The sequence below is a fragment of the Ailuropoda melanoleuca genome, chromosome 14 (assembly GCF_002007445.2).
Source record: "Ailuropoda melanoleuca isolate Jingjing chromosome 14, ASM200744v2, whole genome shotgun sequence".
NCBI lineage: Eukaryota > Metazoa > Chordata > Mammalia > Carnivora > Ursidae > Ailuropoda > Ailuropoda melanoleuca.
In genome coordinates this window covers 90,695,076-90,717,099 of record NC_048231.1, presented here as the reverse complement: position 1 = coordinate 90,717,099, position 22,024 = coordinate 90,695,076, and the positions used below count along the sequence as shown (strand labels likewise).

Genomic DNA, 22,024 nt, shown 5'->3' with positions numbered 1-22,024 from the left:
CTAACAGAGGAACTTTAGAAGAGTAAGTTGTGCTTCTTTCGATTAGGCTCGGGGGGCCTCTGGTTACTTAATGGTTAGCCTTTCTGGTGTGAGCCACATTCTGTGTGGGGGAAGCCAGAGAGTTGAGAGCCTGTTTACTTCTAGGTGGAAGTCCTCACTCATGACCATCGAAGCTCCTGTCCTTCTCTCAGAGGAGCAAGGGATATTTGTTGTTGTTGTTGTTGTTGTTGTTGTTGTTGTTGCTGTTTTGGTTTGGGGGGGGAGTTTTGGTACCGGGAAAATATTTGCCCAGAATATGGAAACAGGCATTTTTGAAACTCCTGTAGAATTATTTGTTGTGCTAGAACTTAGGAAATTTTTGGGATCAAAGACAATGTAGCAATTGTTGCATTCAAAACACAGAGAGCATCCGGCATTCAGATGAGCCCAGTCTCCTGTCCCTTTCCAGTTCTTGCATCGAGAGGACTTTCGGCAGCCTGTTGCGGTTAGCGCCCTGTTTTCCACCCAACTTTTATTTGGAAAAACTTCAAATCAACAGTAAAGTTGAGCACACATATACTCTTCATCAAGATTCGCCAGTTGTTAGCATTTTGCCATATTTGCTTTATTGTTCTCTCGCTTCACACACTTAACACACGCACACACACACCACTTTCTTGTTTTGACCAAAACATTTGAAAATAAGTTGATGACATCATACCACTTCACCTCTAAGAACTTCAGCCAACTCCGAAGAAAATGAATATTAATTCCGTAACTTCATCTAATATACAATCCATATTTGGATTTCCATAACTGTCCCCAAAGCATCTTTTCCTGGCTCTTCTTTTTTTTGTTTCAGGATCCAGTCTGGGTCTACATGGCACTGGTGTCTGGTCTCTGGAGTCTCCTTCTAATCAAGAACAGGCTTCTCACTTTCTATTCTCTTTCACGACATTGACTTTGGTGTAGGATCCAGGCCAATTGGTTTTGTACAATGGCCCGTATTCTGAAATTGTCTGATTGTTTCCTTATGATTACATTTGAGTTCAACATTTTTGCCAAGAATGCCACACTGGTGATACTGTATGGTTCATTCCACATCGCATCAGGAGGCCCAGAAAGATGATGTTCAGTTGATTGCTTTCCTAAGGTGACATCCGCCAGTCTAAGGTAAAGACATATTTTCCCTTATCTTTAGCATACGAGTGGTACTTTGAGTCTGTGTGAATGACATGCTGTCCAGTAATCTTCTACCTGATGGTCTGATTGTCCATTGTTGATCTTTGCCTGAATCAATACAAGGGGCTGCAAATGGTGATTTCCCGATTTTATCCTATCTTCCAATTAGCTGGTATTGTTCTGTAAAGAATAGTTTTCTCTCTTCCTTCCTTCTCTTTCTTTCTCTCTCTCTCTCCGCCTCGTGCTCTGGACTAGACGAATTCACAAAGCTTCATTGAGTTGTGCCCTTGCTTCCTCAATGACAGCTGACATGGAGTGAGTTGTAGTAAAGGTGTCTCAATTCTGTTGTGTTTCTTCTAATAAAATCACAGACATTTGCATACTGTCTCAAACTGGATTTATTTTTTTTCTGCTGTTGGACCAGGGCTCCTCATTGATCCTCAAAGCATGTCACAAATGTACCAAGTGGTGTTTGATGGAGGGAAAAGGCAATGGCCATGAACTTCAGCAGGCTTTATATGCCAACGGCCAATTTTGTTCTCTTCCCCTAGTCTGTTCACACTCTCCTCCTGGTGATTACTTCACATCTTCTACCCTTTCTTCAAACCTTCAGAGCCGCCTCAGCTATCTGCACTCTTAGCTAACCACCCTGCTTCCTACTTTATTATTTTAATTATTAGTATTATTATTTTTTTGGAAAGCATGAGTGAGTGTGCAGATGGGGGAGGGTAGCAGCGGGAGAGGGAGACAGAGAATCCTAAGCAGGCTCCACACTCGATCTCATGACCCTGAGATCATGACCTGAGCCGAAATGAACAGTCCCACGCTCAACCGACTGAGCCACCAGGCGCCCCGCTTCCTACTTTTTGAATCAGAGGAAGCAGCTGAAAAAGTTTCATGTTTGTTTGGCGCCACAGTTCCCCCGTCAGCATCTGCACCCACATTTTCTGCTTTCCCTCCAGTTAGCATAGGCAAGCTATCCGTGCTCCCTCCCCCATGAGAATGTGAACTCTGCAAGGATAGGGCCTTTTTCAGTTTTGTTCACTTTTGTTGCCAGATGACCCAGATGCCAGAGGAAATTCTCCACAAATATTTGAGTTGCATAAATGAGTAAATAAATCAGCCCCCCTTTGATTCATTTCTTATTAAGCAGTTTTGACCAGTTTTAGAGGAAGACGTGTACAGGGAATGCTTGATAAATCAGATGAAAACCAACCAACAAATCGTAAAATAAGTTATTCTTTAAATAATGCAGGAAAGCAGACTTTTCAATTAATTAATATTTTAAAAAATTTATGTGCATGCACAGTTTTAAAAGTCAAATACTTACATTGCTTAACATGAAAACCAGCATACCCCAGTCTCATCCCTTCCCAATCTTGATTTTTCAGTCTTTAGATAAAGCATTTTCACTGAATTTACCTATTTTTCTTGGTATTTATCCTCATATTTCTTGTATATTTACATGTTTTTATAATACTGCATTATATGTAATATTTTTTAGATATTCTCTAGTGATTTCCTTATTTGGAACATGAGGATTTATTGCTCTTAAACTGTTTCTTCTCTCCAGCATTTCTTCTCTGCACCCCACTATGCTTTCTGCTATAAATATGTCATAGGTTTTGGTTAAATCAACATTCATATGCACAGAAGAGCCATGTAATATACTTGTTGTATAGCTTTCTATTTTCCTTGGAGATAATAATTTTTTTCCTTTGCTTAGGTTTTTTTGTATCATTAATCTATCCCCAAACTCCATGCCAGCAAAATAAATCTTTCAGTAATTTCAAACACATCTTTTGATTTCTTTGTTTAATTTTTTTTTCTTTTCTGTTTTTTAATTTTTGAAACATCCCTTCTGAGCCCTTCATCCTATTACTAGCAACTGGATTGGTTTTATCTTAAGGTCTGCAATGAAGTTGTTATCCTAGGATCTCCCTTTACCATCACTGTTAGAATTGCCTTAATCTCCTTTCTTGATTCATATTTCTGGGATCCCATGTCATCTTCTTTCTTGATTTATTCAACCATTTTGATGGAATCCACACTCAAGAGGCTTCCTGAGCAATGAGTAGAAGGGAAATATATTGAGACCTTGCATATATGATTTTATTCTATTCTCAGCCTTGATTGACATTTTAACAGGGTATAAAATTCTTAGTTGGGAATCATTCTTTTTCATAATTTTGAAGGAATTTCTTCTGTTAGTTTCCAGAGTTGTTTTGTGAAACCTGATATAAGTTCAGTTCTCTGTCTTTTATATGTGGGGTGTGTGTGTGTGTGTGTGTGTGTGTGTGTGTGTGTATGTGTGTGTATGTGTGTTCTCCTCTCTCTGGATGCTCTTCAGATCTAATTTTTTTGCACCCAGTGTTCTAAAATGTCACAATGAGGGGCACCTGGGTGGCTCAATTGGTTGAGCATCTGCCTTTGGCTTGAATCATGATCCTGGGGTCCTTGGATGGGGCCCCACATCAGCTCCCTGCTCTGCAGGGAGCCTCCTTCTCCCTCTCCTCCCCACTTGCTCTGTCGCTATCTCTATCTCTCTCTCTCAAATAAATAAACAAAATCTTTAAGAAAAAATAAAATTTCACAGTGATCTCCCTGATGTGTGTGTTTGTGTGTGTGTGTGTGTATGTGTGTTTCTAATTTATTGGTCAAGTTGCTCAGTAGGTTCCTTCAATTGGTAAACTCATGTCCTTCAGTTCTGAGGAATTTCCTCGAATTCATTCTTTACTACCTTCCTCCTCTACATTTTTTTCTATTCTCTCGTTCTGGATCCCCTATGATCGAGATGTTGGATCTCCTAGAATGATTGAAACCTTTCATCTTCTCTCTCCTATTTTCTACTCATTCAGTGGCACATTCTTCTTTTCTGGGAGGATTTTTCAGCCTCTTTTCTAGCACTTTTGTTGAATTTTTCATATTTGCCCAATAGTTTTAATTTACAAGAGCTTTTTTTGGGGGGGGGTTGTTATTTCAAAAGTTCTTTTTCTATAGCTTCCTATTCTTGTTCATGAATGCAACATCTCTTTTGTCTTTGCACACTTAAGTGATTTAAAAAAAAATGTTTTCCACTCCCACATTACCTTTCTCTCTCTGAGTTCCTTTATTTGTTTGGTTTGATATCTGTCCTGTCATATTACTTTCCTCCCATTTCTAGTGACCTTCACCTGTTCTTTCTTAGCTAGGGAGGCGCTGAGAAGATGACTGGCAACTCTGTGTGAAGAGCCTTTCAACCTACATACATTCTAAATGACAGACTCCTGGTGTATCTGTTTGGATGTCTGAATTATTAGGAATGGAGCAAGAGAATCAACAAATAATATTCTTTATTCCTCCACTGAGCTTGAAACCAGCCGAGGCATATACAAGGAGATCAAAACAAGAGCTTTATTTCTGGTGATGCTGATTGGAGAATGTGGCTTTAGATGTATCTCTTAATTAGACCAAGTCACACCCCTACTAATGCAGATGGGTAATTTCAGATCTCTTTCAACAGGCAAAACATGCCTGTAAATCTCACACCACAGGAGAGAGTAAACCTTAATGTACTTTCTTGGAAGAATATTGTCTGAAAGATCTGAATACTGATACTCTGCTTGTTTTTCATTGAGCCCTCTTTGGGCTCGAAAACTCGTTTTTAGGGGGCACCTAGGTAGCTTAGTCGGTTAAGCATTTGACTCTTAATTTTGGCTCAGGTCATGATCTCAGGGTCGTGGGATCAAACCCTGAGTCGTGCTGTGCTCTGTGCAAAGTCTGCTTAAGATTCTCTCTTGCCCTCTGCCCCCCCATAAATAAATAAATCTTAAACAAACAAACAAACAAAACCTCCTCTTTTTTAATGAACTAATCCCTACCTTAACCTCCCTGGAATACTAGGTTAAGCTGTGCCTCTGTTGTTTAAGGCAAGTTGCAGCTCACTAGAAGAATTAACTTCTGGGTGGCTCAGTCATTTAAGCCTCCGACTTCTGGTCTCAGCTCAGGTCCTGATCTCAGGGTCATTGACTTCAAGCCCCATGTTGAGCTCCACACCCTGCACCCACATTGGGTTCCATGCTCCACATGGAGCCTACTTAAAAGAAAAAAAAAGAATTAACTTCCCACCTTTTTCAGAACAGAAGCATTACTCCCTACATTTTTTTTTATATCTTCAAGGTCAACTCTTGTACCTGTGACTGTTCCCTAGCTAAAGCACCAAGATGTTTGGGTTTGGGAGTTCAATAAACATCTCCACCCAAATTTGGAACCAAATGAGAAATGAAACATAGAAGGTAAACAAATGAAGATCAAAATGTCAATATGTTACTGATAAAGCTGGTTGAGGAATGTGTTATCAGATCTGAGGCCTAATGGGCTATTGACATCTGCCCCTAGACAAATTAGATTTATCTAGACTGGCTCTAAACAGAAGGACAGCCACAAGATCCACAGGCTCCTTACATATTCCTTAGTCATCTCATAAGGAGAACAGACAAAAATAAAACTGTGTTTCAGTCATTTGAAATATACTAGGCATTTTTAAATAGATGTTTGTTGAATGAATAAATGCATGAACAAATAAAAGAAAATGTAATTGACAATATGTTTTTTGTGGAGATATAGTCTCTATTAATTTAAGGACAATAACGAAAGAAAGAGAACTAATACTCAGTTGGAAATTGTGGCTCATTTCATTTTGTTCTAAACTTGCGTGGATCTTGGTCTCGTATCTCATAAAAAGTAATGCTCAACTAGCCGGGAAGTCACCAAGAGCCTATTTACGGATGTTTAAAGAGAAATAATCTTCACAAGGTTATTGACCATTAATACACTTTACAATTGGGGGAGATTTTTATTTTCTTTTTCATTTCCTGTTTCTTATCTTCTGTTCTCAAACTGAGGACATTCCTTGGCCAGAATAGCACGTTTCTGCACGATCTGCCTCCTGCCATTTATCAAAACTTTGTCTTGACCCTTTCCGGTTAATCAAAACCAGGAGGCAAAATTTCAGAAAAGGATAGAGTTATATTTTTCACAACAGGAGTTGTGACTGTGTGTGTGCGTGCAGGTTTGTGATCGGAGGGGTATTGGTGTTAGGACACAAAGAAAAACATGAACCTTGGTTAGTGGTGTGAGGAGGGAAGGACTTTCACAGAAATGCCAATGTAGGTATTAACTTATAGCCTCGAAAATATAAATGATGCAGTACACATGTGCCAGGATTCTTGATAACAATAACAAAGTTGATCAACTTCAACCCCAAACAGTTGTTTTCTTATCAAGCTTGTTTTGTTTTGCACTGAATATGAGGAGATGAATTTAAGATTTCCAATGATGGTTTCCAAAAAGAAAGTAATTTGGCAGTGCTGGTTTCCCACTAAGGGCAAATAAATCATGTTATGACACGAACCTGGTTTCCTTCTTGTCAATAGTGATTACTATATGTCAGCTAAGGTCGACCTGATTTATCTGCATGAGAAGTTTCATGACCAGCGACTGTGACCATGGTAACCACTGAAACACACTGCTACATTTTTTTTGGTTTGGACTGTTGGAGAACTAGTGGTCATTTTGCCGTGGGAAAATGGAACACCATCTCCTTTCTGGAAAATCTTTGATGAGTAGGTGGAACAGAGGGAAAATGACCATAGCTGACTTTCATTGAACATGTATTTTCTTCCAGATACTATTATAATTACTTTACATGCATTATTTCATTTACTTCTCACAGCTCTGCTATTTTATGAAAGAAGAAATTGGGCTGGGAGAGATTAAACACCTTTCCCAAAGGTCATACAGCTAGTAAATAGTGGATGCAGAATTCAAACCTTCGTTAGTTTGGATTTGAAGACTGAGCTCCTAACCACTGCTCCACACTGCCTTACCTCCCTTCCCGGGAATTGGCATCTATATGGGGAAAGACTCTCACCCAGGTGGGGTCAGTCACCATATCTTATTAACTCCCCATTCTATCTTAATTCCACCTGTCCATTCCTATTGCCAGTACACCTCCTTATCCCACATTGGGACATTCATATCACATTCCCACCTGGTCGGCCTGCGTCCGCCATCTCCTCTCTTGATCCATTTTGTACATCACAGTCAGACCAATCCCCTTTCATCACCGGCTTTATCATTTCTTTTACCATTTCAGATTAAGCACCTGATTTGTGCTTAGCTTGGTTCTGTGTAGACCCTCATCCTTAAGGGGTCTAGTTAAGTTCACAAGGTCAGTTCTGTGCATTTACACAACCATAGGTCCCATTGGCTACCCTGGAAATGCTAAACTATTCCCTTTGGCTTTCACAGCCATCTCTAATATAGCCCATCCACCCTCATGACTTTTATTTCTTATATAGAACTCCAGTCCAACCCGTCTCCAAACTGAGCCAGATTCATGAGTTTTAAATTTGGCAAAAATGATCAGTTATTAAAGATTTCTTTCTTTCATTCAACAAATCTTTACCAAATGTCCAATTTCCGTCAACTATTAGGTGGTACACAGTCCTAACAAATTATAAAACTTTACTTATAGAATCAAAAGCAAATGCATCATTTAGTGGTTACATTAAGCCATTGTGATTGTGTGCCACTTTAGTCTTGTTCTTCAGCTTTCTTTGGTGACTTCTGTCCTCCACAGAGTTCATTTGACCTGAGACGTTTCCATTTGACCGGTTACTTCCACAATCTCCTCTTTCTTTTTTGGGTTCTTATTGCTATTAGAATTTGTGTATATTTGAGGACACTTCCAGCCTGCAGAAACAACACAAACTTTTTTTTTTTTTTTAAAGTAGGCTCCACGCCCAGAGCAGAGCCCAATACGGGGCTTGAACTCACGACGCTGAGATCAAAACCTGAGCTGAGATCGAGAGTCAACCGCTTAATTGACTGAGCCACCCAGACGCCCTGACACAAACTTTTTAAAAATCAAACTTTAAAGAAATGCTTTACAGAGACTTTAAAAAATGAAAAAGAAAAAAAAAAAACCCAAACCACGAGCATATCAACAGTAGGGCCATGTAATTAGTAGAGGTTCGAATTACAGCCTACGTTCCATCCCTATCTTTCTACTGTCTCTTTCCAGCAGCTCCTTTGGTCTAAAATTTCTGGTCATGTTGCTCTTCTGTTCCTCATGGATTTCTAGACATTTTTTGCATTTTACAAAAACTTCAACAAAGTTTTACAAAATTTTTTTAACAAAAGAAAATTCAATGTGATTTTTTTTTCTAGCACCGGTGGCACATTCTGCAGCCAACAAATCCAAAGATACCAATGAACAAGGGAAATTATTACCAACGCTATCTGCCACTGTATTGGCTGTGAGTACTTGAGATCTTGCGTGGTGATTTCTTGGAATGAGCACGGGCCTTGGAAGGGGTTGACAGTACCATCTGGCCTCAAATAGTCTGCTTTGGAAGAATATACTGTGATCAGTGCCCAGTTTGAGTCTGAGCCATGCAGGTAGGAGGAAGGAGTGGCAGCCTGGTCAGAATGAGCGCCATCTAGTGGGAGTGGGGTTGCAAGGCTGACAGTAGAAATGGGAGCCGACTGCAGTTAACATTGTGTTCTATTGAAGATAAGGAAAACAAAGGATGGGCAGTTGGTGGTGAATGGGAAGATAGGTGGGAGCAGAGCAGCAGGTGGGGAGGGGCAGCTGTGCACAGGGAGGGAGGACAGGGAAGAGGAGGGTCATGCCAGTTTTCAATGGGAAACAGGAGGAATAGAATAGGAACTATTTATTTTCTTTGTCTAAGACCCATCCATGATCCACAGCTTGGGTCATATCAGTTTATTTTATTTTATTATGATTTTATTTATTTAATTGACAGCCCAGTGAGAGAGGGAACACAAGCAGGGGAGTGGGAGAGGAAGAAGCAGGCTCTCAGCAGAGGAGCCTGATGCGGGGCTCTATCCCAGAACGCCAGGATCGCGCCCTGAGCCGAAGGCAGACGCTTAACGACTGAGCCACCCAGGAGCCCCTCATATCAGTTTAAACAGTTTGATTTATCCTTTCGGTGCAGAAATCGAAACTATTTTGCATATTTACATTTCAAATTTTAAAAAGGTAACGAGCACTATTTCATAACTATAAATACAATAGGAAAATGTGAAATGCATTTGCATTCTCTGTTGTGGTCAGTTACAGGAGCCAGAGGAAGGAGACAGAAAGAGAGATCCATACACAAAGGGGAAGAAAAAGAGCTGAATGAGACTAACTGAGGCATAGCAGTCCCAGGCGGCCAGTACCATGGGGTCAGGTTCATCAGTTAGGAGACGAAGTGGCACAGACACAGACCACCACTTTGTACGCCTAAGTGTTGAAAACATGTCTGCAAGAACAGGGCTATCTTCAGTGCAAGTGTACGTAGGCCTCATGTTGAGCAGATCGTACCAGGGGCCAACATGACCGTGAACACATTTTCCTCTCTTTAGAACAAAATAACAAGAGGCAGGAGCGTCAAATGAGCAAAAGCTCATCCAATTCACAATCAAGTGAGCGTGCTGTGGGTTCAGAGCCAACTAAAAGCTGGAGCCGACTTTTGTCAGTGCCCTTCGTTCAACCAGCTGGAATGTTTTAGAAGTATTATCCCTTCAATCCTTTGAAATGAAATTTGTCTCTTGTTGGGAAATATGTGTCTCATCATAAAAATGGAACACAGTGTCTTTGGTTTAGTTATTCTCTAGAGAAGCAGGCTTTATTGTGCTGTGTGCCAGGAATATAGTAAGGCAGTGAGGAGGGGGATGAACTGATTACAACGAATTTATTTTAGGCATGAGAGACTGGGAGACATTTATATAGATGGATGGATAGATCAGTGATAGGAAAGCTCTAGGTTCCTTTCCCAGGGTACCCATATCCGTGGAACAGACTCTCAGAAGGAAATCAATCACTATGCCTTTTTTGTTCATGTCCAGGAATTCATGAAACTGTAATAAGCCAAGAACAAAGGACCAACTTCAGAAGACGTTTATAGATTCAAGGTTTTTAGAAACCAGAAGCTCCGTTATAAAGGAATCTGGACGAGGCGGGGTAAAAAAACAGCGTGCCCAGGACCTTTGCTCAAACTCTGGCTTCTTTTTCTACAACCATTGAAAAAAGTAAAGATTGATACCTTTCTTATACTACACACCTTGTACTCAAATAAATCCTAGCCTGATTTGAGGTTTTAATGTAACAAATAAAACCACACAAGAACCAAAGGAAAATACAAAGAATCAATAAAGAAAAACAAGCAAAATAAAACACAACAAAAAATACAGTTGACTATTTATAGGATCTTGAGGTGCAAATGGCTATTTGAAGATTAAAACCAAGAACAAGTATTGTAGAGGAAATGAGAGCTAGCGTTGGCTTTATTCAAGTCAAAAACTCCTTTATTCAGGATAAAACACCCTAAACAGAGGCAAACCAAAAGGATGTGTGCAAAATTCTCTTCAGTTTCCTTCTAGTTGTAGGTAATCCACTCAAGCTAGCTCATGACCAAAGAAAAGGAGCAGAAGATGAGGATACAGGGGTACCTCGCAGACTCCAAGGACAGGAGCATAGCTGGACCTCAGGAAAAATAAAAACAGGGCGCGGGAAGCCATTGGGAATGAAGGGATGAAGTGGCCGTTCTCAGAGTTGTCCTGGGACCGCAGGGTCTCCTGTCACTCATTTCTCAGTCTATGCTGTTATGTCCCTCCTTTCTCTCTCAGACTGTCTTTCCCACCTTCTCCGTGTACCCAACTGCTCCCAACCTCATAAGTCTTCAGATCTACCCACATACACAAGCTGTGCCCTGCAGTGTTGCTCCCAAGAAAATGGTGATGTGGTGACCTGAGGGGGGACGAGTCCCTTCGCTGGACCACCCGTCCTTTTCTGGTGAGAATATGCAGGTTCCTGATCTCATCATATTTTCTGGTCTTTCTCCCAAAGAGCCCACTCCAAACCCCACTGCAGGGTCTGCAGGACTAAGGACCCCCCATTTCCTGAAGAAGCATGCCGTGTCATCTCAGAGAGAACTGTGCAGGTCCGTTTGAGAAGGTAGGTGAGGAAATGAGCCAGTTGTTTTCCTCTTTGCTGCCCTCAGAGTAAGACATAATGGCTAAAGGCCGAAGCATAAGAGGTTTCAGTTACAGAGGAAGGAGATCTTCATCAGACTGGGGGCTCTTCCCCACAAGACTATGCCATGTGCCTCCCTAATTGAAACCTCTCTGGTTTCAACTCCAGCACATTCGATCCTTCACTAGCCCCTGCGATGAGCAAGATTCAGTCTTCATTGCGGCTTCAGGTGCTTGGAGGAAAACTGTCTCCCCACACCTCTTCTCTTCATTTCTTTGTAAGATTTTTTTTTCTAATTTAAAAATAATGCATGCTTATAGTAGAAAACTTAGAAAATGCAGAACTATATACATTATTTATATTTTTATGAACACAGAGTTTTACTACTGAAGTGCCTGATAACGCCAAGTAGCAGGAGGGGGACAAAACTAAAGTTCCCTTTTGCTTTTATTTGCTACACACCAGCTCAGTGCATAAATGCTGAGCCCCTACCTGTGCCGACCGCTGGCAAGCAGGAGCAGGAGGGAGGAATGCTCGCTCCCCACGTGGCTGGGGAGGCCTTCACCTCTCCACCAACCATTTGAGTACAATCTCCAGGCTGTGTAATGAGTTATTTCTCTGACATTCATTCTGGGGGAAAAAAAAAAGTATAGGCATAAGACACAGTCTTTCATTTAGCACAAGTCAGAATCGACATGCATGTTTCAAAGAGATGAAAGATGTGTGACTGATCTTCTCATTATCTCTGTATCAACTGCTTTACGGTTTATTTATCAGATTATTTCAGGGCAGCGAGGAAATGATTACATTGCTCATTTTCTCTGTGTCCGTTTCCTAATCATTCCCACCTGTGGGATCTGTCTACACTACCCCATTCATCTGCAGGTATTGCTACAAAGGTTATTTTTCTAAACCATAAATTCTTCCTGAACTTATCAAAGTATGAACGTGTACTGATGATTATGAAAGCATTGAGGAATCTTGGTGTTTTTTTCTTTTTCCAAAATAAAAAAAAATTGTTTTTACAGAATAAATTTTTTGGAATGTGTTTTGGGGAACCAGATTTGAGGTTATTTATTTATTTGGGGGGGCTGTTTTGTTTTGTTTTGTTTTAATTCCGGTTAGTTAGTATACAGTGTCATGTTAGTTTCAGGTGTACGATACGGTGATTCAACACTTCCATGCGACACGGTGCTCATCACAGCAAGTGCCCTCCTTAATCCCCATCACCTATTTCACCCATCCCCCACCTCCTTCCCTCTGGTAGTCATTAGTTTGTTCTCTATAATTGAGTGTGTTTCTTGGTTTGTCTCTCTCTCCCTCTTCTTTTTTCCCTTTGTTTCTTTATTTTGTGTCTTAAATTCCACATATGAATGAAATCATATTTGTCTTTCTCTGACTGACTTATTTCACTTAGTGTTATACTCTCTAGATCCATCCATGTTGTTGCAAATGGCAAGATTTCTTTCTACGGCTGAATAATATTCATATATATATATATATATATCTACATCTCTATATATATGTGTGTGTGTATATATGTATACATATATATGTAATATATCACAACTTTATTGTACCATTTATCAATCGATGGACACTTGGGCTCCTTCCAAATTTGCCTGTTGTAAATAATGCTGCTATAAACATGGGGGGGCAAATATCCTTTTAAAAAATCCTTTTGAATTAGTGTTTTTTTTAAAGATTTTTTATTTTTAAGTACTCTCTACACCCAACATGGGGCTTGAACTGATAACCCCAAGATCAAGAGTTGCATGCTCTACTGACTGAGACAGCCAGGTACCCCTAAATTAGTGTTTTTGTATTTTTGGTGTAAATACGCAGTAGTGTGATTCCTGGGTCATAGGATAGTTCTATTTTTTATTTTTTTACTTTCTGAGGAGCCACCATTTTGTTTTCCACAGTGGTTGCATCAGCTTGCATTCCCAACAGTGTGCGAGGGTTCCTTTTTCTCCACATCCAGTGTGAGAAGTCTTTATCTGAATTCAGTATTGCCAAAATGATAAAGGGCCACATGTTAGAGCATTTATAAAACATTAGTTACATCAGGTATTTCATTAATATGTTTTAATATAAAACCAGTCCAGTCCTGACCTGGGTTGTTATGCACAAGAAACATACCTAATATAGTTCTACTATTCATTTTGAATTTCTTGGTCCAGGACTATTCCTTTAGCACCAAGAGAAAGGTCCATTTCAGGGAAAATAGTATTCAAACTAGATGCATATAATGCGTTAAAACACTACAAAGTCTTACACAGTTTATGTGATTCATACACATGTAATTGAGACTGAGTACCGTAGTGCTGTGGCACTATCCAAGTCATATGCAGAGGCAGGATAGATAACGCTCTTTAGCCAGAAAAACAGAAGAAATGGAGAATAGGACACCTGTGAACATTGGCTTTGGAACTTAGATTTTAAAATGATTGTTCTTTACTGAATACTATTTAGAATGGTGCTCTAAAGTTTATGGAGAAATCAATTTGTATCTCTTTTAAGCCCTTCCAGATTTTCTTTAAATCTATCTCTAGGGGCGCCTGGGTGGCTCAGGCGGTTAAGTGTCTGACTTCAGCTGGGATCATGACCTAGGGGTCCTGGGATCGAGCCTCCCCACCTTGGGCTCCCCACTCAGTGGGGCATCTTCTTTTCCCTCTCCGTCTGCCCCTTCCCCCACTCATACTCTTTCTCTTACTCTTTCTCTCAAATAAATAAAATCTTTTTAAAAACCCTACTTTTAAAATTCTGTATACAATAATTCCAATAATAAAACCCTACTTTAAAAATTCTGTATACAATAATTCCAAAATTTTTTGAGAAGATATTCTGTATGGAGAACAGTGTTATACAATTCTTTGTGTTTGGAGAGGTAGAGAAAAAACAATATAAATCTATGTGAAATCATATACATTGCCAACATGTGTTGGCGTTTTGTCAGGGGAGCAATCTGGAGTTGCAACAAGTGCTGTGATTCCCTCCTCTGGAAAGCTAACCATACTAGGAGATACATTCCCTCAGTTATCAAAGTTTTTCTGAGTGCTTCTCTATGTGACTGCAACGTCAAAGGTAAGTAAGACCCGGTTCCAGCCCTCAATGCACGTTTAACACGTGGAAGGGAACACGTGGACAAGCGTGGGAATATCAGAGGCACTTAGTGGTGCACACCAGCAAGGTTGGCACGCGGGGGCAGGGGCTAGTACCACCCAAGCCTGGGTAGGTGAATGCACCGGAAGCAGGGCCGAGGGGAGGAGTCAGGAAAATATACAAGAGGAAGGATCCCAACGAGTTCCGGCCCCCAGCTTGACCCCTGGAGGCAGGAGGGCATCCGGGTGGTTTAAATAAATTAAACTGCCTGGGGCATCCAGGAAAATGCCGGTGGAGACGCAACAAGCGGGTTCCTCCGTCCTTCAGGCAGCGCGCTGCAGGACAGGTGTCGCTGCGAAAAGAGCGGTAAGTTGGTGGACAATGGCCGCACCCGCCAAGGTGTGGGGGGCCTGCAGCTCAGGGGAGTCATTCAGGGAACCGGCCAGCGTGGCTCTGACCCCCAAGGCTTGCATGCCGGGCGCCCGGCTGAAGCCGAGTTGCCTGGAGCCGATGCCAGGTATTTGCACGAGAGCCTCAGTGACTTCCGGCCCGAGAGCAGTAAACACGCACTTACGAATGATCTCACACTTCTCCCCTCCCCTGGGTTCAGCTGCCTTTTGATCCACAAGTGGGAACATATGAGGACTGTTTGCTTTTGGAGATGCCTTCTATTATGCCAGTGGAGGAACGGAAACTTTGTTGTGCTCTGGGTTTTCTGCCCTTGTTCAGAAGATCCTAGTGACACGTGTTTCTTGCCTCCTGAGTCCCCCAGTGCCCCGAAAACCGATGTCTCGATTGTAGTTAGTGGGATTCGAGGCAGATTCCTCAGGACGGTGTTTCAGGCGGATGAATACATCCAGTTTGTTGGTGGTGCTGGAATCTACCTGCCCCGACGTCTTTCTTCGCAGCTGAATTTAGGGTGTGAGTTTCCAATAGCCAACTCTATACGCAAACCATTAGCGTACAGCTCGTTTGTCTCTGGGGTCTGGTTTTGTTTAAGCTCAGGAGAGAAATGCTCCTGGAGGAGAGCAGACCAAGACTTTGGCAGTAATTGTATTTGCACTGTCTGCTCTGTGCCCGGCCCAAAGCCTGTACCCAGCCGGTACTTGGTGAAATTTGTGGAATGAGCAAATTGTAATAATTAGAAATTAGAGAGGAAAACTTTCAGATGGTAAATATGGTGTCTTATCCTTTATATTTTTGCTATATATCATTTAGAATATTGCTTCTAATACCTGCTACAGTGATTTTAATATTTTAAGCTTAATGCCATCGCATTAAACTTTATTTTGGAAAAAACTCATACAGAATCAAATGGCTAAATAAGTTAAGCTTTCTGAGTTAAACACAGGCACAGGGAAGTTTTTTCTTTAGTGGAAAATCTAGAGGAGTCTGAACAGTCACTATGTGACCTCACCAACTGATTGCACACCGAGTACTTAGAAAACAATAGAAAGGGGGCGCCTGGGTGGCACAGCGGTTAAGCGTCTTCCTTCAGCTCAGGGCGTGATCCCGGCGTTATGGGATCGAGCCCCACATCAGGCTCTTCCGCTATGAGCCTGCTTCTTCCTCTCCCACTCCCCCTGCTTCTGTTCCCTCTCTCGCTGGCTGTCTCTATCTCTGTCGAATAAATAAATAAAATCTTTAAAAAAAAAAAGAAAGAAAACAATAGATTCTCAAATCCCATCATCAATGTGGTAGAACAAACAGTAGACTCTTAGACTTAAGAAAAATTCAACTATGACTGAATGAATCAAACAAAGTACATATTTACTGGATATAGTTCTAACTAAAGGGTAAGTACAGGTCTGTATGGCAAGAGTTACATGCGCTGCGTTTCTAAGGTACAGGACTGTTGGGGCGCCTGGGTGGCTGAGTTGGTTAAGCATCTGCCTTGGACTCAGTTTATGGCCCCAGGGTCCTGCGATCCAGCTCCGTCTGCATCAGGCTCCCTGCTCAGCAGAAAGTCTGTTTCTCCCTTTCCCTGTCTCTCCACCCGCACCATCGGTGTTCTTCCTTGCTCTGCTCTCTCTCGCTCTCTCAAGTAAATAGATAATCTTAAAAAAACATAAATAATAAGGTACAGGACTCTGAAGGATGTTACCAGTCAATGCTGTCACTGGTGTACCAGGCTCAGAGACGAGACTTTTCCTGCCATGTACTCTCGCTCCATTATGGAGAGTCCTAGTGAGCAAAAAAGGTTAAATCATCAGCTTCATTCTTTACAGGGCATGAAGAATAGTGTTCCCTTTGGGAAATTAAATGGCCTTAAAATGTAGACAAGCCATGTTGAAAGCCAAGGATGATGCCTCTAACATCTAGTGTAGTACCTTCTGCTAATTGCAGAAATAATTGCAAAAGGGAGAAGGGGAGAGAAGGGGAGGAAGAAAAGAACGGAAACTAGTAGGTGTAAGAAGCCGCCCCCAGATGCTCAGTCTCTCCTGTGGATTCCTGAGTCGTTAACAGTGGTAACCCACCTGGACACTTCTGCCCCCCAAATTCCAAAGTTTCCACAGTTCCTTCTCTACCACCAAAACATACTTGTTCTATCCTTTTTTCTCAGGTTCCAGAGTTTTCCCAACTCCTGCTCTATCATCAACACATACTTGTTTTGTTCCTTAGTTACTAAATGTCCCTGATAGGCAGCTCACTCACTCGGTCACTTAATGGGATGAAGTGTTAGGGCTGATAGCAGCCACGGGGGTCATCCCTATCAGATGACATTTACATTTTAACTGAGGCCTGAATGCCTTAATCCAAGAGAGAAGAATGGCTAGGGTGAGAGTCCCCAGCTCAGGGGCAGGCCAGTGGGAAGACTGGCTGGGACATGGGTCATGTGCATCCCCTGCCACTTTGATCACATTGTCAAAGAGCAGCTGTTCTGTACCAGGTGAGAAGCAGGTATCTAAGTGTTCTGAAGTGGGTAGTTGTATATGCTTCTGAGGGTCGTCCGGGAACCCATGGTAGCTCATTTCTGAGTTTGGTTTTCCAAAAGCAATAAATCCACATGTATGCTGTTCATCCAGATCTTTGCTTGTCATCCTCCCTCAGGTTGTTCAAGTTTATTTAGCTACAAACGGGAAGATAATCTCAGATTCCAGTCCACGGCATTCTTTCATTGTTGGGAGAGCTCCTTTCCAGCCAGACTTCTGAAAGCCTCCCTCTCTCTGTCTCCTTCCCCCAGAGTGCAAGTGTGTGTAAGACGCTGATTAATACTTCGCTCTGTGGAACTAATCTAGTCCACCTTTGATGCCCAGTCTTAAAGATGGAGTTCGGATTTTAGAGCACTATTAATTTAGGTGAGAGTGACATCTAGTGGACCGCTAATGACAGTCTGAGCTAAAAGCTCTGATTCGCTCTAAAGATCAGAGGGGCAAAACAACATCAACAACAAACAACATAACCCCAGCTTGATTCCTGGGTACATGCTCTGGTGAGGTCTGGAGAATCCAGTGAGATTCCCATCGGTGATGTGGCTACTGATGGGTTAAAGATATCTGAAGATTTCGGCTTCTATTAAGCATGTTAGGGAGGGAGCATGGAGGAGAGCCCTAAGTATGAAAAAATGAGAGAATTTGTTGTGTGAGACAGTGTTTGCTGCTATAAATTCATTTATTAAGAGGTTGTTTTATCATGCAATAGGTATGAACATGAAATTAGCTCATGCTATCACCAAGTGGTGGTAATGATTCAAAAGTCAAGATTCTGGTCATTAGGCGTGCTCAGCTGGAAGAAATAAGCAAAATTTGCTACTTATTATGCTTTAAAATATAAGTGTACCAACGACTAGAATATTGAAACGCATTGNAGTGTTTGCTGCTATAAATTCATTTATTAAGAGGTTGTTTTATCATGCAATAGGTATGAACATGAAATTAGCGCATGCTATCACCAAGTGGTGGTAATGATTCAAAAGTCAAGATTCTGGTCATTAGGTGTGCTCAGCTGGAAGAAATAAGCAAAATTTGCTACTTATTATGCTTTAAAATATAAGTGTACCAACGACTAGAATATTGAAACGCATTGAAAGCAAACTTTAAAATGCAAGATTAAGGAATATTTAATAATTATTAAAAGTTTGAAGAGTTTATATTACAACGAGGAATGTATAAGTCAAACTGNCCTGCTTCTTCCTCTCCCACTCCCCCTGCTTGTGTTCCCTCTCTCGCTGGCTGTCTCTATCTCTGCCAAATAAATAAATAAAATCTTTAAAAAAAAAAATATAAGTGTACCAACGACTAGAATATTGAAATGCATTAAAAGCAAACTTTAAAATGCAAGATTAAGGAATATTTAATAATTATTAAAAGTTTGAAGAGTTTATATTACAACGAGGAATGTATAAGTCAAACTGTTGTGTCATGTGCTCACTTCCACACAAGCAAAGCATGTTATCAAACTTTTTATTACTGTTAATCTGATAGGTAAAATATAACTTATGCTATTTTTATTTTGCATTTCTCATATTATGGCTGAGATTGAGGAACTTTTCATCTAATTTTCTTCTCTGTGAATTGTCTCCTTATACTTTGCCCATTTTTTTGTGAAGTTAATGGTATTTTAAAAATTGATTTGTAGGAGCTCATTATATATTAGGTTAATTAGCNTGTAGGAGCTCTTTATATATTAGGTTAATTAGCTCTTTATCTGAAATATAAATTGCAGATATTGTTTCCAGAGTGTCATTTGTCTTTTCACTTTGCTTATGATGGTTTTTGTCATGTAAAATATTCTTATTATTTGGGCTTTTGTGTTATAAAGACATTCCCTTTTCTAAGAATATAGAAGGAAATTATTGTATGGCTTTTCATAGTACTTTTATTGTTTCTCTTTTTTATTTAAATATATGGTCAATCTGGAATTTTTGAAATAGTGCTCTCGCTTTATTTTTTCGGTTGCTGGATTATCCCTACATCATTTATTCAGTAACGTACCCTAAAGGTCACCAATGACTGGGGTTCTGGTTTCCCAGGACTGTCCTGGTTTTTACCTGTTGTCCTGGCACANTTTTGAAATAGTGCTCTCGCTTTATTTTTTCGGTTGCTGGATTATCCCTACATCATTTATTCAGTAACGTACTCTAAAGGTCACCAATGACTGGGGTTCTGGTTTCCCAGGACTGTCCTGGTTTTTATCTGTTGTCCTGGCATAATTTTTTTTTTANTTAGAAGGAAATTATTGTATGGCTTTTCATAGTACTTTTATTGTTTCTCTTTTTTATTTAAATATATGGTCAATCTGGAATTTTTGAAATAGTGCTCTCGCTTTATTTTTTCGGTTGCTGGATTATCCCTACATCATTTATTCAGTAACGTACTCTAAAGGTCACCAATGACTGGGGTTCTGGTTTCCCAGGACTGTCCTGGTTTTTATCTGTTGTCCTGGCATAATTTTTTTTTTAAAGATTTTATTTATTTGACAGAGAGATAGAGACAGCCAGCGAGAGAGGGAACACAAGCAGGGGGAGTGGGAGAGGAAGAAGCAGGCTCCCAGCGGAGGAGACTGATGTGGGGCTCGATCCCAGAATGGCGGGATCACGCCCTGAGCCAAAGGCAGACGCTTAACGACTGAACCACCCAGGTGCCCCTGAGCCACCCAGGCGCCCCCCCTGGCATAATTTTGAATTGTGTTCCCTTTCACTCTCAAATGTGTCCTGGTTTGAATGACAAATTACATGTTTACCCTCCTATCCATGATAACTAATACAGTATACTTGATCAAAATTGAGCCATGGCTAACATCTTACCCCATTGCTTTTATTGTTTGTGCTCCATCTATATATTTCTTAAGAGTAGGAATAGTCTTTTTCATAGCCTTGGTATTTTCCTCGAAGCAATACTTTCATCTAATCTGTCATGTTACAATTTTGTCATTTGCCCTAATAACTCCCCTTATAGCATATCTGTGCCCCCCCACCTCCTCACCCCTCTCCCCTCCACCCTTACCCCACCAAATACAGGATCCAGTCTAGCATCAAGCATTGGATTTACCTGTTGTGTCTTTGGCTTCCTTTAACCTAGAATTTTTTTTTTTTGTCTTTTATGGTGGCAATGATACTCTTGAAGAATACAGCCTTTCCCTATCATTTTATTACAGAGCATTATTTTCTGTGAATCACAGTCACTCCCTTTTTTTTTTTCTAAGAGAGAGAGCATGAGCGAGTAAGGCAGGGGAGGAGCAGAAGGAGAGGGAGAGAGTGATCTCAAGCAGGCTCCATGCTCAGCACAGAGACATGACGGGGCTTGATCCCACAATGAGACCGTGACCTGAGCTGAAACCTAGAATCTGATGCTTAACCTACTGAGCCACCCAGGCGCCCCCTCACAGTCACTCTTAATTACAGAGCTCCACTGCCTCCGTGGGGGTTGAACAAGAATCGATGGCCACATCTCCTCCTTAACCTTCCCAGACAACTGGATCCCAAGCTCCCTGCATGGATCTGGGCAGTGGGGTGAGTGAGGGAAGGCTGAGTTCTCTTTACACGCTGGCTCTGGGGCCCCACTCTTTCCCCATCCATGTTTGATCACTCGTTCTACAAAGTTCTTGGGTTGGCTACTGGCTGACCCCAAGTCTTAGGTCAGAGGGATGGATGTGGTAGGTTCTGGAAAGGGGAGAACCTTTTCAAAGTCCTGAGACCAGAAGAAGAATCATGGTACCCACTTACCCGGCCTTGCTCTGTCTGGTCTCTCCCTGTATCATCTGAAATCATTCCAGGTGCTTCCAGGGACACAAGGGCCCCCCATTAAGAATCATGTCCCTTAGGAACTGTCAGTACTTGTCTCTTTAAGGCCTCAATAAACTATTTTCCCAAGTCAGACTCAGAGGAATCTTGGACCAAATGGCGTGATGTTATTTCCTCATCTGAACAAAACTGCTTCATTCTTACATGAGGGCCCCGAAATATTTGTGCCCCATTAGGATTGGAGAAAGACCTCCTCCAGCCAGCCATCCCAGGGAGCCTGGAGGAACTCTGGTGAATGTAACTTTTGACCACAAGCCCAAGTTGGTATAACTGGCCTCTGGAAGAACTCTTGGGAGGGATCTCTCACGGTGGGCTAGTCCCTGCGTGGTTCCACTCAGCTTTGCTTATGTTACAGAGCCTGCTTCTGCTAACCCCCCCCGTGTCCTGACGGAGCCCCCACCTGTACTCTGGAGCTACCCCCTACCCACGTTTGCCTCCTCTTGATTCTTTTCTGGTTTGACTCCTGATCTTACAGATGAGCCCATGCTGAGTCCCCATTCAATGGAGCCCACGTGGACCTCTGGACCCCTGACCAAACTGTCCACTTCTTTCCTAAATTTTAATTTACAAAAAGATCAACACAGCTAAAACCACTTCAACTTGGCAGGGAGAGGCCCCTGCCCTGGCATATCCCTACTCGCTGGAGCCCAGACTTAGCAGGAGTTCTCGCCATGGGAGATCTGGGAAATTCTCTGAAAGAAGATGCCGAGGTTCCCAGCAACACCCTTCCTGAGGCTCTGCCGTGGTTAGCAAACCTTTGTCTTACGCACCAATGTGAAGCAGACGTTTTTGGCAATGCCTTTATTCTGCAGAACACTTGGTCCATGTTTGTATGTCCACAAGCTTTCTCAATCATGGGCAAATTTTTTTGCTCTTTGCCACATGAAAAAATGAACTTTCTCTTTTGAGAATTTTAGGAAAATCAAAGAAAAAGTGAAATTAACAAATCAAATGGAGCTCGGACAACTAAGCAAACAAAGACATTTGCTTTC

At 41.5% G+C, this 22,024-nt stretch overlaps 1 long non-coding RNA gene across 2 annotated transcripts; it reads left to right on the top strand.

Annotated features, from left to right (window-relative positions):
* The first annotated feature begins 281 nt into the window (after window positions 1–281).
* Window positions 282–21,395, top strand: LOC117795933. Of its 2 annotated transcripts, none has more exons than XR_004620126.1 (4): window positions 282–1,152; window positions 8,374–8,462; window positions 10,060–11,167; window positions 20,634–21,395. It is a non-coding gene; the product is annotated as an uncharacterized LOC117795933 (long non-coding RNA). The 2 variants fall into 2 exon arrangements; XR_004620127.1 differs by lacking the exon at window positions 282–1,152 and adding an exon at window positions 5,351–5,435.
* The last annotated feature ends 629 nt before the right edge of the window (window positions 21,396–22,024 follow it).